Below are 13,388 nucleotides of genomic sequence, written 5' to 3' on the forward strand. Positions count from 1 at the left end.
GCACAAACAGATCTGGGATCAGGCTAATGGCTTCAGACAAGCAGTGATGGGACCACACCCTTACCACAGGCCACAGAGGGGGAATAAGGAAGTGATGAAACAACAGTTGGTACATGATTGTAATGTAAACACTCGTAGTAGAGGTTTTTGCTAACCACCAATCTAGGATCAAGTTACTCACCCAAAATTCTAACCTTAACCATTAGGAGGATTTTCCAAATCTGAGCCTGGACTAGCAGTTAATGGTAATTTCTACCAGCTCCAATATAAACAGTTCAAACTAGGTGCCCCTGTCAAGGTTGTGTGAGCAAGTCTGAACTGTAAGAATGTGTACAGATGTAGGATCTTAATTTGATTCATATTTTGTTGCTGAAAATGTTTATGCAGATGAGCTTTGTGATTTACATAAATTCACTGAAAACCTACACTAACACACAGTTATATTGACAGTATTCCACATTTCATGTAGCCTCATTTTGACCAGATAATAGCCTAACCACAGATCAAGCAACATTATGGACTAAATGTTCAAATCCTGTTGCTGCAGGAATATTTTGCTCAAATGAAGATCCTACATCTGTACATTAGTCATTCTGTCCAACAGAGAGCATTTGTTTATGGAAGGAATGGCACACAGATTATTCGGGCATCTGCCCAGGAGAACACTGGCATGCTTATCCTATACGAGGGAAAAGAGGGATGTTTACATGAGAAGAAAAGCATTCTACACCAAGATGTCCCAATCTTAGCTTATTTTTCTCTGAGATCCTTCCTCATTGAGGATCATTACAGCCAAAACCTCAGTAATTTCCCCTGTTCTGAGAACACAGAGGAAAATTCCATTAAATTCCAATGTACATTAAAGTGGTTGGCGAGGAGGGAGGGAATATCATTAGACACAAGGACTGTGATTCGAATTGCATAGATACTCCCATAGTCGTAGCACATACTCATTTTAATGTACTTGAATAACTAGGATGTCTGTTACATTAGCCATAAATGGGATATGAGAACACTACACATTATGCATCAAGGATCATGTGGAGTGTAGGACTTCCTTCCTTGGTGATTTGAAAAGAACAGAGATTAGAAAAATACAGGGCGGTAGTCAACAACTCAAGCAGACTTTGTTTCCACCCCACCTTGGCACAGTGGGCTACTGAAACTCTCTGTGTGTGTGTGTGTGTGTGTGTGTCAGCAGTGTAGGCAGACCGCCTCTCCAAACTAATTACTTCAGACCCAGTTCCCCTCGGTATGACACGTCTGCGCCCCATGCAGCCCTGTGCTCCGACAGGCCCTGTGCATCACCCTCTGCCTACAACACGATTTGCTTCAATTCACCCATCAAACCTAATCTCTTAAACAGCTTCTTCCTATAGGACAACTGCTATTAAGTTCTGCTTATCAAAGGGTCACTTACACCTGACCAGTGTCTGTTTTTCATTGTGTGTACGCCCGCGTGTGCGTGTTTTTTTTTGTTTAACTATCCTTGTGGGTACCAGACCTCACAAGGGTAGAAAAACAAGGGAAAGTCGGACAAGTGAGGACATTTTGCCGGTCCCCATGAGGAAAAATGATATTTTAGGGATGTGTGTGTGTGTGTGTATATATATATATATATATATATACACATATACATACACACACACACACACACACACATATATACATACACACACATATACATATACATATATACATATACATATATATACACATACATATACATACATATACACATATACATACATACATATACATATACATATATATACACATACATACATATACATACATATATATATATATATATAAAATAAAATAAAATGTCTTTCCATTTCAGCAGGAGGCTAAATCAGGCAAGATCAATGAGTAGTGCTGAGCGATTACTGCTTTGAGGTCAGTTCGGTTTACCTTTGATTATTTTTTTTAAAAGTGACATTTTTCCGGGTTTCTATTATTTTTGAACATTAAATGCATTATGCGAGAATAAAACAATTAATAAAATCCCAAGATGGTAGTGACTGCCCATTACTGCTTATCATTTATTATAACCTGGGTGGTTCGAGCCCTGAATGCTGAAAACCGTGATATGAGACCGTATACCACAGGTATGACAAAACATTTATTTTGACGGCTCTAATTACATTAGTAACCATTTTATACTGTATGGCCAATATACCACACCTCCTCGGGCCTTATTGCTTAATTAACCACCCTTAAATTCACAAACCAAGCCATGAGGTCTAAGGAATCGTCCATAGAACTGAGACAGGATTGTGTCGAGGCACAGATCTGGGGAAGGGTGCCAAAAAAGTGTATGCAGCATTTAAGGTCCCCAAGAACACAGTGGCCTCCATCATTCCTAAATGGAAGAAGTTTGGAACCACCAAGACTCTTCCTAGAGCTGACCGCCTGGCCAAACTGAGCAATCAGGGGAGAAGTGCCTTGGTCAGGGGGGTGACCAAGAACCCATTGGTCACTGACAGAGCTCCAGAGTTCTGGTCTGATGAATCCAAGATTGAACTCTTTGACCTGAATGCCAAGCGTCACGTCTGAAGGATACCTGGCACCATCCCTGCGGTGAAGCATGGTGGTGGCAGCATCATGCTGTGGGGATGTTTTTCAGCGGCAGGGATAGGGAGACTAGTCAGGATCGAGGGAAAGATATACTGAGCAAAGTACAGAGAGATCCTTGATAAATCTGCTCCAGAGCGCTCAGGTTCACCTTCCAACAGGACAACAACACCTAAGCACACAGCCAAGACAATGCAGGAGGGGCGTCGAGACAAGTCTCTGAATGTCCTTGAGTGGCCCAGCCAGAGTCCGGACTTGAACTGATCGAACATCTCTGAATAGACCTGAAAATAGCTGTGCAGCGACGCTCCCCATCTAACCGGACAGAGCTTGAGAGGGTCTGCAGAGAAGAATGGGAGAAACTCCCTAAATACAGGTGTGCCAAGCTTATAGCGTCATACCCAAAAAAGACTTGAGGCTGTAATCACTGCCAAAGGTGGTTCAACAAAGTACTGAGTAAAGGGTCTGAATACTTATGTAAATGTAATAAGTTTATTTTAAATACATTTGCAAAAAAATGTAAAACCTGTTTTTGCTGTGTCATTATGGGGTATTGTGTGCCGATTGATGAGGGGGAAAAAAAACAATTTAACCCTTTTTAGAATAAGGCTGTAATGTAACAAAATGTGGAAAAAGTCAAGGGGTTTGAATACTTTCCGAATGCACTGTACATCACACAGTTTGGGCTTGATCTGATTTCTCTATAGAGAAACTACACAATGTGTGCATTGAGCCCCCCCAAAAAATGAACAAAATAGAATTTAAATAATTGAACCGAAGTCAAGTCAGCACTAGCAATGAGAAAGTATATTTAAAAATAACCAAACAAACAACCCCGGTTACGTAAGCCTAGGTAATACCTTCACAGCACTGCAGGAAACTTTAGCAAGGGGAAAAGGAGCGAGAGTAGTACAGTACATGAGGGCCATCCCACACCAGCTGTGAATGTCATCACACAAACTACCACCGCCCAATCACAAAGCACTCAGGAAGAACATGACATTTATACCATGTCACACTTTAAACCAATGGCTTTTTGCCGCTGAAACAATTTGTGATGTGTTGCTTTGTATGTTTATTTAATTTGATCCCTTAGGTCTCGAGTGGGGTGGGATTAGGATGTGGGGAGTGCAACACCATTTTGTATTCATGTTTGCTGACAATTATTATTACTAAATAAAAAACATTTGATCACAAAAAATACCATTTTGTTTTTCAACCTCAACAGTTTGTATTCATCTGAATTTACAGTAACCAGAACATACGTAAAAAAAGATCCTGTCTGGATATATATATATATATTTTTTTTTAAACTGTCCACTACAAACAGCCCCTGGGTCCTAACTTTCTTGTTCTTTCTGTAATATCTGCAATAATATTCTGCAATGTCAGCAAAACTGTACTGCACTGACCATCACTAAAATTGTATTTTACTGTCCATTGAATCAACAAATTCAATCACTAGAGATAAGACTGGTGACAAATTGACAGTCAGTGCAAAAATGAAATAAGGCAGCAAATTCCACTAGTCGCCTAGTCTGACGTCTTATCGGGAATGTTTACCAAACTGTAAATCTAATTTCCAGCTCCAGCCCAGCAGTTACTGGGCCACTTGTCAAAGTGCTTACATGAATGCAGGGTTAAAGTTGAGCCTGAGAAGAGAAGAGGGAGAGAAAGCATTGGAGGAAGATAAAGAGGGTAATGCGGTTACAGTGGTGGTGGAGCACAGATTGTGTACGGTCAGGACATATTGGGGTTCGTATGCTGGCTATCTGTGACACCCAGGGAGATGACTTGGAGCCAAAGGTTGAGGGTGCGAGAGCTCCTTACAACATGAGGCAGAGGCACTGTTTATGATCCGGCTCAAAGGACCACTGCGTCAGGATACACTATACAACCCAGACATTTCAGATGGCCTTTTTTTTTTTTTTCCCTTCAGGCCCCTTAGTTAATCCTAACCACATTGTGACCTGACCAGGAAAAACTCCTGCCTCCTGAAGATGATGCATGACGAACAGTATTGAGCCTTTAATGAAAATAATGTCCATTTTATCTGGATCTTATACCAACATTTTGTCTCAAAATACCATCATTAACCTTTCCCAGGGAGTGAGAACCCTCATTAACCGGCCCCCTTGACTGTCCCCTGTCCCAGTGCCCTTCAGAAAGCTGTGTGGCCCAGCTGTTCACTTAGCTTAATGCTGAGAACATCACTAAAGCCTGAGGGTAAGAGTGGCCCGGCTCGGTCTGTGTCATCAGGCATTGAAAAGGATCCATTGTAAAGGAGGAAGTAGTACTGTTGACAGATCTTTTAGACACATACAGATAAAAGTAGGTAGGCGGTAGGCACACACAGAACCTTTTATTAGCCTTTAGGTTAAGGACCGAGCCTCCCTGAAGTGCTCGTCTTTTCAGTCTGATAAAGTCCTCAGAGCTCAGCTCAGACCTCCCTTTACTCGTAAACGATTGAGGAATTTCATAGACTTCTCCCAACCCAAATATACAAAGAACAAGACGTTTCCTCCATGGCATTGTTGTTGTTTCAAACAGTTTAACATATTGTGGTGAAATGAGTGGGAAGAAAACTATGCAACATCACTAATTACAATGAAAAACAGGAGGTTGATGTGGCAGTGGGACAGAAACAAACTAGCCAACCCACAGATCCTGAAGACAGGGAAAATTACTTGTGTAAGCACTTTACAAGATGCTCCCTTTGAAATTAACTACAGTAAACCTTGAAATAGAATGTCACTATATTCGCCTTCCCTGTTATACAAACAGACAATACTGGCAAGTCTAGAGGGACTTGACCTTCAGTTTCAATGTCTTTCAAGGGAAAAACCAAAGTATCCCTTACACAAGCAGGTCATCCACTGAACAGGAAACTGGACAAGGCCCAGGTTAAAATAAACAACACAAACCCTCTTCCTCATATTTCCCAAGCATCTTCCAGGCCCACAAGGGGAATTCCTCCATGACACAGCAAAATGCTCACAGACAAACACTGCTTTCAATTATTGACAATGCCCTCTACCTCACCCTTTGTTCTGGTCCCTATTCCAAGCAAGTGAAATGGTCAAAGAAATTCTACATACAGTACAGTATTGCAGGTTACCCAAATGAACTTGATCATTGGACAAAAAATTACAGTAGTTCTCTCAGATCCAGTCTCAAATTCCCTTGGGTCCTTGAGCCCGGATGAGTTATTATATTTTTAGCATCATTAATTACAAGACATGCAGCCTCTTTTGTGTGATGATTGCCTCAGTGAAGCACATCTAAAGCCTGCTCCCCGGTGTTTCATACATACAAAGCAGAACAGATACTGCTAAACCATAAAAATAAAAACGCACCAACAGAAGTTAATGATTTTGCTGAGAAATAAACACAGGAGGAGGTAATGGAAAGACATTTTCAAAGTATTAAAACACTGTCTCTCACTGTAGCGAGGAGAATGGGGGGGAAAAGGGAATGATTTCAGATAAATCATTGCATTTCCCCAGAGGTTGTACATACAGTGCATTCGGAAAGTATTCAGACCCCTTTACTTTTTCCACATTCCCCCCCCCTCATTAATTTAGCAGAAAACCCAATAATGACAAAGCAAAAACTTTTTAGCAAATGTATTGAAAATAAACTGAAATATCACATTTACATAAGTATACAGACCCTTTTCTCAGTACTTTGTTGAAGCACCTTTAGCAGCAATTACAGCCTCGAGTCTTCTTGGGTATGACGCTACAAGCTTGTCACAACTGTATTTGGGGGGTTTCTCCCATTCCTCTCAAGCTCTGTCAGGTTGGATGGGGAGCGTCACTGCACAGCTATTTTCAGGTCTCTCCAGAGATGTTCGATTGGGTTCAAGTCCGGGCTCAGGCTAGGCCACTCAAGGACATTCAGAGACTTGTCCCGAAGCCACTCCTGCTTTGTCTTGGCTGTGTGCTTAGGGTCGTTGTCCTGTTGAAAGGTGAACCTTCACCCCAGGCTGAGATCCTGAGCGGGTTTTCATCAAGGATGTCTCTGTACTTTACTCCGTTCATCTTTCCCTCGATCCTGACTAGGCTCCAAGTCCCTACCGCTGAAAAACCTCCCCACAGCATGATGCTGCCACCATGCTTCACCATAGTGATGATGCCAGGTTTCCTCCAGACATGACGCTTGGCATTCAGGCCAAAGAGTTCAATCTTGGTTTCATCAGACCATTAGGTGCCTTGGTGGTTCCAAACGTCTTCCATTTAAGAATGATGGAGGCCACTGCGTTCTTGGGGACCTTCAATGCTGCAGAAATTGTTTGGTACCCTTCCCCAGATCTTTGCCTCTACACAATCCTGTCTTGGAGCTCTACGGACAATTCCTTCGAACTCATGGCTTGGTTTCTGCTCTGACATGCACTGTCCACTGTGGGACCTTATATAGACAGTTATGTGCCTTTCCAAATCATGTCCAAATCAAATGAATTTACCACAGGTGGACTCCAATCAAGTTATAGAAATATCTGAAGAATGATCAATGGAAACAGGATGCACCTGAGCTCAATTTCGAGTCTCATAGAAAAGGGTCTGAATACTTATGTAAATGGGGTGGGTTTTAAAAATTTTTTTATCTAAAAACCTGTTTTTGCTTTGTGTGTAGATTGAGGAGGGGAAAAACATGTTTTTGTAATAGGGGTTGTGGTATCCACATACACTAGTGGCGGTCGGTGCCGTTTAAGATGAGCGAGGACATTTTATGAGCATGGCCTTATTTCTATTACAGACATATTGGATAACTGTCATTCATATTCCATTCACCCACCTCAATGTAACATCGATAGGTTTAGGCTACTACACGATACTGAAATTTTCCCTATACCCATAATGATACAACAGGTAGAGAGAAACATTTGCGTAATCCAGACAGTGACAAATTCAATACCACCTTCCACACTCTTGCCTGCATCCAGCTGATCTGGGGTGTTATCATTAATAAAGCAGTAGCAAATTAGAGTTTCTATTGGACAAATTCAGGCATGTTTATCCAAGTTTCATTCCGTTTGCTTTCGTTCAAGGAACATTGTTCAACAGAATCGGCGGAATGAATACACCCTTGATCAGCACAAACACAGTTCACTTTCATAGCAGCCACATACAAACACCATGATGATTTGCTCATTGTAACATTCCTTCATGCATCTACATGCTCTCCTTCTCTCACCTTTTCCTTTCGCTTGTGGACTTCAGTGCGCAGCACAACAGCTGTCTGTGACTAGGCGAAAAAACCTTTCCAAGCCAAACCTTCCCACCCTAACCACTAACTGTTACACAGCCTACATCATTGTCACCTAACGTCATAGTTCTAGTAGCTAGCCATGTTGACTAACACATTAATAAACCTGCTACAATGATGCAGTACAGTGTACAGCAAGCAGTTACACCAGCGGGCCCATGTGGCAATAAATTAATAAAACCCCAAAACGTACCTTGACTTGGAAGAGTTCCAGTGTTGGATAGCCATAGCCAGCTAGCTAACATAGCATCCCTCGGTCTTTGAGCCGGGCATTTGTGTAGGTTAACTACTCGCTAGCTAGGTAAGTGAGAAAATTAAAATCTACAAAATCTCTCTCTACTCATCACATTTTATTCACTGCAGTGCTTGCTAGCTGTAGCTTATGCTTTTAGTACTAGATTCATTCTCTGATCCTTTTATTGGGTCCACAACATGTCAGTTCACACTGCAAGAGCGCTGATAGGTTGGAGGATGTCCTACAAAAAAGTTGTTATAATTACTGTGTAATTCTATGGAAGGTGGTGAGAACCATGAGCCTCCTAAGTTTTGTTTTTGATGTCAATGTACCCAGAGGAGGATAGAAAAGAGCTGTTCTTCAGCTACACAAGGGGTGGGCAACTCCAGTCCTCTGGGGCCTGATTGGTTTCACACTTTCACTCCATCCCTAGCAAACACAGCTGATTAATCAAATTGCATTCTAAACTGAAGATCACGATTAGGTGATTATTGGAGTCAGTTGTGTTACCTGGGGCTGGTGAAAAACTGTGACACCAATCCAGCGCCCGAGGACTGGAATTGCCCACCTCTGGCTACACCATGGTTCTACCCCAGAGTGCTGTTGAGGCTACTGTAGAACAGTAGTGTGTTTTAATCAATTATTTGATGACATTAATATATTTAGTGTAGTTTTATCTAAAAAGGAGAACTTTTGTTTCACTATTTTAATTTTTCTGAAATTCACTGAGGATGGTCCTCCCCTTCCTCCTCTGAAGAGCCTCCACTGACACACACAGAGATAGAGCAGAGTCTTATCCACATACACACAGACTGATGATTGGTTGTAAGACATTTATAATAAGATTGTGGGAGCTGTACTATTAGATTTCAGTGCAGCTTTCGATATTATTGACCATAATATGTTGTTTAGAAAACTTGTGTTATGGCTTTTCAACCTCTGCTTTGAATCCACGATATGGCAATCAATGTAATAGAACTCAGGGTTTTCATTAATGGAATCTTCTCTAATGTTAAACATGTAAAGTGTGGTGTACTGCAGGGCAGCTCTCTAGGCCCTCTACTCTTTTCTAATTTTACCAATGACCTGCACAGGCATTAAACAAAGCATGTGTGTCCATGTATGTTGATGATTTAACCATAATCAGCAACCACAGCTAATGAAGTCACTGAAACCCTTAACAAAGAGTTGCAGTCTGTTTTGGAATGGGTGGCCAGTAATGAACTGTTCCTGAACATCTCTGAAACTAAGAGCATTGTATTTGGTACAAATCATTCCCTAAGTTGTAGACCTCAGCTGCATCTGGTAATGAATGGTGTGGCTGTTGAACAAGTTGAGGAGACTTTCTTGACACCACACTCCACAAAGCAAGTCCTGCAGGCTCTAATTTTTATCTTATCTTGATTATTGTCCAGTCATATGGTCAAGTTCTGCAAAGAAAGACCTAGTTAAGCTGCAGCTGGCCCAGAACAGAGCGGCACATCTTGCTCTTCATTGTAATCATAGGGCTAATATTAACACTATGCATGCCATTCTCTCTTGGCTAAGAGCTGCGTCACTTCTTGTTTTTATAAGAAACATTAAATGTGTTGGAAATCCCAAATTGTTTGCATAGTCAACATTCACACAGCAATGACACACACACACACACTTACTCCACCAGACAAGCCACCAGGGTCTTTTCAGAGTCCCCAGGTCCAGAACAAATTCAAGGAAATGTACAGTATTATACAGAGCCATGAGTGCATGGAACTCTTCCACTTTATATAGGGCAAGTGAACAGCAAACCTGGTTTCAAAAAACAAATAAAGCAACACCTCACGGCACAACGCCTCTCCCCCATGTGACCTACTTGTTGTGTGTATGTACTGACATGTATGTATAACTGATAGATATATACACACACAACATGTTAATGTTTTTAAATGTATGTAAATGGTAGTCTTTTGTCTGTAATGTCTTTTCGTTATGTGTCAGACCCAAGTAAGACTAGCTGTTGCTATTGGCGTCATCTAATGGGGATCCTAATAAATCAAAAATCAAATAGAACAGTTTTGTTAAACTGAGAGCAAGGTCTGACACACTACAACAAGAGAGTACCCAAAACCTCTGTATGGATGAATTACAAAGAAACTGTACTCAGTTCAGATCCAAGATAAGATAAAGATGGTTAACTTTTTTCACAAGAAGTGCCTATACAGGCAACATGGGATCAGGATGTTGCATTGTCTAAAACTCACTCAACCAGTAAAGTCTGATAAATACTAATATAACTCTTAAATAGTAAAAAACAAAAGGACCAAAATAAATAGGCCATTAATCTACCTTTAAGGTAGGTCTACCGCAGGTTCTATCCTACCTGTCAACACCACTCCTGTGCCACACAGACATCCCAAACAACTTGACTGAGAACATTATGCATCCCTGTCCCGAGCCAGTTATTGACTGTGAACTTGGACAACTTTGCATTATTGACCTATCTGCATAAGGATATTATGTGACCCTGCTGGTTATCTATGAACATTTGAACATCGAATAACAATCTGGCCTTAATGAGCATGTACTCTTATAATCTCCACCTGGCACAGACAGATTAGGACTGGCCACCACATGCAGGGGTGGGCAACTCCAGTCCTCAAGGGCCTGATTGGTGTCACACTTTCACTCCATCCCTAGCAAACACAGCTGATTAATCAAATTTCATTGTAAACTGAAGATCATGATTAGGTGATTATTGGAGTCAGGTGTGTTAGCTGGGGCAAAACATTTGATTGATAAAGGCAAACGGTCAGTCAAACCTGCCATGGTGAAAATGACATGCATGAAAGTATAAAAAGGTATGTTTATCAGAGAAGCCAAGTAAAACATTTTTAAAGAAGCAATGTATAAATTGACAGCCTACACCTGCGTCAAAAGAAATAGAAAGGAGTTGCACTGAGCCTACGCTGCTGCCTTTCAACGTTTCGACTAATCCCATATGGGACTGTCTTTTGTGAACAAAAACTACGATAAACGTACATTATTACACAACATATTTGGTGCGTTATAACAAAGTCACTATAGATCGTTATTTTCACAAGCTCGAGAAGAGCAACACTGGCTGCAGCACTGTACCAGTTATTATTTATTTTTTAACTTACCATGAAAAGCCTCGATGCACAGCTCAGTAAATTCTTTATAAACTGTTTGGCGTGGGTGTTCTTTTTAATCTATCATTTGTAGCCGAAAACGATTTTTTTAGAGCGCACAATTTCCGTCTCTTCCTCCTTGTGTATAGCGACGGCGCGTGTTTTTGATGTGAGCGCTCCAGCACACTGTTCAGGTCAGAAGCTTGTAGAAGAATTCTCGTTCCGTCTCGGTCTGACTCTGAGCACAGCCCCCAATTGGCTGCCAACCATAGCTTCACCACCACTGGCTGAAGTAATGTGATGACCAGTGAACTGAAGAATGGGTCTCTTGTCTACGACTGCTGTTTTTTTTTTTAGATGCTGAATGTGCAGTGAAACACAGACAAGTGGAAATTATGTGATTTCCTGACAATAACAACAGTCTCTCAGAACCATCGAAAGTGACCTTCAATATTAGATATTACACATCTAGCACGTCACTCTAACTTCCATTGGCTACTATAAAACAAGTAAATTAACAGGTGACGTCATTATAAAATCCAGATGGTTTGTCCTGAAGATAAGTGACCCATTTTCTCTACCTGTTCTAGCACAACCGGTTCCCGTCTATTTTAAATATGTAAAACCAAAGGAGTAAACTAAGCCTACACTGCAAAGCGGGTTCAACGAGTTAGCCAGCTAACTTTGATAAGCAACCAGAAATAATAAACAAAAAGCGAAAATCTGATACCGGTATGTGTTTTCCTTTGCTGAATCAATTAGACCATGCCCATTTCAAGTTGATCCTTGTATATATATGTAAATCAGGCTAACTCCTTAATCCTGCTTTGTAGTATACCACCCTGGTCGTACCTGACAACTCCATCCTCACATTGACAATCCTTTATTCACTCAAATGAAACAAGGCCACAATATACTGTAGTAGTTGAATTCAATGCAAGCAATGTTATTTTTCTTCAACAGACAGAAGTTTTTATTCTTGAACTTGACATGACCCCTTACCGGGTCCAAATTACAGTATCCTACCACGCCCCATGTATACACATACATTAATAATTTTGTGTATGGTTCGGTAAAGAAACTACATGGAAAAAGTGGTATGCAAGTTGGGTCCAAAAAAACGGATTTTCACCAAGTCAAATGAATTTATTGTGTTAGAGGTTTCATGATGTGTGTATTTAAACCAAAGTAAATCATTTAAAGATTGTTCTATACATCAGTTGGGGTCTCTATAAGCTTCAATATGAGGTCCTAAACCTAGCATGAAAGTGCATCCTTGTAGCTGTGTGGGCTAATATAGTTAACATTTTTGCCTTGGGGTAAATTGAGCCAATGGCCATGGGGTAAGTTGAGCAAATTGAAGTGTTTTCTTCCCAGGCGTAATGTAAAGCATTATCACCGGAATGTGAGGTAATAACAGAGCCTGGCCTATGTTAAAAGTGTTAAAAAAGTACAAAGTGTTTGTTATGTGTTAAGTCTGTGTTAAAATACGCTTACAATTATTTTGAAAAAGCAATTGTGATCGTGTTGAATTGTGTTTGGGAAATAAAGATAGACATGGTTTTAAAAAAGTTGTGGTAATATTTCATTCAGTACTGAAATGTATAGGCGGCTAAACTTACACTGTGCCGTGGCTCAATTTACCCCAAACCCGGTGTTAATTGTGCCAAGAGACCATTTTTTTTCAAAACTGACAAACTATTTTTCAAAACTGTAGACTTTACATGAATTCAGATTATTTCCAGGGATACACAACATCTTTAAATATATGTAGATATATTTGTTAGAAAGAATGCTATATTCCAATTGATGGAGTGATGCTGAATGTAAAAATGTTCTCAGTTTACCCCACTCTCCCCTACAGATCATTGTAAAAAACATTTTTTTTTTAAATCAGCCATACGAAGAATGAGGGTCATTCAACCATAGGCCTACTTATTTGACCACATGAGAATTTGAGGAGCCGTTTTGTTACAGTAATTGATAATTGTGTAGATTGTATGCAAGTGTATCTATTAACAATGAGGTCCTGCAAACCACTGGATCTTCTCTATCTCAGTTGCAGTATGAGCAATGAGACTTTTTGTGTTTTTGTCTTTCCACTGCTCTCACTTTACTTTAGACAGGGCTGCATGCTAAAGATGTTTATCATTGCAAGACAGCCTGCTTAGCTGTAATTT

At 40.6% G+C, this 13,388-nt stretch overlaps 1 protein-coding gene across 2 annotated transcripts in view; it reads right to left on the reverse strand.

Moving 5' to 3' along the window:
- Positions 1 to 11,548, reverse strand: part of LOC106579277 (leucine zipper tumor suppressor 2) — a 49,891-nt gene extending 38,343 nt beyond the window's left edge. Inside the window, exon 1 of one of the 2 annotated variants that reach the window (XM_014159054.2) lies at positions 11,221 to 11,548. The gene's annotated coding sequence lies outside the window, so the exon portion shown is untranslated. The remainder of the gene's footprint in view (positions 1 to 11,220) is intronic. The other variant, XM_014159047.2, reaches the window with a different exon arrangement.
- Positions 11,549 to 13,388: the final 1,840 nt, after the last annotated feature.

Source organism: Salmo salar, chromosome ssa19, assembly GCF_905237065.1.
Source record: "Salmo salar chromosome ssa19, Ssal_v3.1, whole genome shotgun sequence".
NCBI classification, from domain to species: Eukaryota; Metazoa; Chordata; class Actinopteri; order Salmoniformes; family Salmonidae; genus Salmo; species Salmo salar.